A 2,014-nucleotide genomic window follows, 5' to 3' on the forward strand; every position below is an offset into this window, starting at 1 on the left:
TTCACTACTTGTACTACTACTATTTGGCAACGACTCAATTTCTAAACATCATTTGCTGTTTTTCATTTCCCAGTGCTGCACTATTTACATTGCAAGCACTGCAGGGGGATGCATACTGCGAAACAAAACAGTCTTCGTGGCTTAAAAAAGAAACCCCACAAAAACATTTCCTAAACCAGTCACATGCTCCCCATTTCTCATGAAGGCCCCTTCCCTACGTTACCTGATGATGGAGGATGGAAAAGGCTGTCTATTGCCCATCACTAGCCTGTTGGCTTTTAGAAACTCTGCAAGTTTTATCAATCTAATTAAAAGCTGGTGTGAAAATGGACTGGGATAGCTGAGCTCTGTGGGTTACATCACACCTGTGGTGACAGTTTCCAAAACTTGCAAGAAAAAAAGCATCTTTCAATGCATGTTTTTTCAAGGGGAAAAAACAAGTTTGAGTTAATCCAGCTTTTTTTAATTGTTCCCTTGGTAGTCCAATTAATTCTGAGTGCAGGTGTTTATCCCTTGCTTTACAGAATATGCCCAATATTCAAGAGCAGGCTTGCTGAGCCACATTTCCTACCTGCCCCACCATGCTGTTATTGTTATGGTTGTGCAGCAACATATGCTAAGGCCTTATTACAAGGGATTCCTATAAATGGCATAAAGGATTAATAATGTATTTATAACACAACTTTGTTTTAGTATAAAGTGATCTATAAATTTGTAATAAATGTTTTATAATGTTTTTGTAGCCTGTTATAAATGATAAATGGGAGACTATAGATGCCACATCAAATATTCATGCTGCATTGTGTGCATTATTATGCCGTTACTGTTCAGGAAACCATTAATAATAAAGTGAATGGAGATGTAAAAGTTGCTGACATGCCCAGCAAGCCATTTATAATGAAATGTATAATCCTTACCATAAAGTAAATACATTGGCCAGTGCTTGTTGATGAAATGGAAACACACTGAATTATTTGTAAGGTATTTATATATTAATGTATATTATCCATATCATGTCATAGAAATGCTATTAATATATTATATTATATGTATTATTAATTATCTTTGCCTAATTTATAGGCAGCCCTTAAAGTGTTACCTTGTATCTTCGGCGGTTTTGTCAGCTGAGCAAGGAGGTATCTGGTGAGTTATTTTTTGAGATGTGCGTACTGTGGGGCGATTGCATAAATTAACAGCCACTGAGCTTTCCCCAGCCGCGGCTAGGCCGGGTCGGGCAGGCCCAGAGCCGAGCGGGTTATTCTTGGCCTCTCACCTCTGTCGGGAAAGCGGCCTGAATTCGTACGTAGCAGGATGGCTGTAAGGCTCCCTGTGTTTCGCCCTCTTCCCTGGCCGCGGTGGCTCTGCAGAGCGGCTCCCCGTCACCACGAGCCCTTCTCCTGGCGCAGCGGCGCGCTCCCAGCGTGCGACATGGCTGTCCCTGGCCGCCGCTGCCGATTCCTCCTCCAGGCCGCCGCCGCCGCGTCGCTTCCGCCACGGCCCGTTCCTCACGCGGGCCTGTGCCCCTCGTGCGTGACCGGAAGCCTTGTTTGCAGGGGGTTGGTTTGGGGGGGATTTTCTTAATTAATTACTTTATTTATTTATTTATTTATTCACTAAGGTGACTCCCTTTGCCCTGGCGCTGAAGGGAAGGGGCGCAGCGGGGCAACGCCGCAGCGCTCGTGTGACCCGACGCGTTCGCTCGCCCCGAGGAGCGCATGGCCGCCACCACTGCCTCGCTGGCCTTGCGCCCGCTGCGACGCCTGAGCCGCCCTGCGCTTGCTGCGGGGGCCCTTGGCCGCAGGGATCCAGCCGGAGGGATCCGGCGGATCTAGAGCCCTCGCGGGCAGCGTGGCTGGCAGGGCCGCCCCACGCGCACGCTTCCAGCGCGATCCGCGTCGGGTTCATCGAAAAGAGACCCCCGTCCCGCCGCCGGGCCGCCAAGGGCGGCCTCCACCCCCGCCGGGCCGAGGGCGGCCGCAGCCCGCCTCCCGCCCGCCCCTCGGCCCGCCTCTCC

This window comes from Dromaius novaehollandiae, chromosome 14, assembly GCF_036370855.1.
Source record: "Dromaius novaehollandiae isolate bDroNov1 chromosome 14, bDroNov1.hap1, whole genome shotgun sequence".
NCBI classification, from domain to species: Eukaryota; Metazoa; Chordata; class Aves; order Casuariiformes; family Dromaiidae; genus Dromaius; species Dromaius novaehollandiae.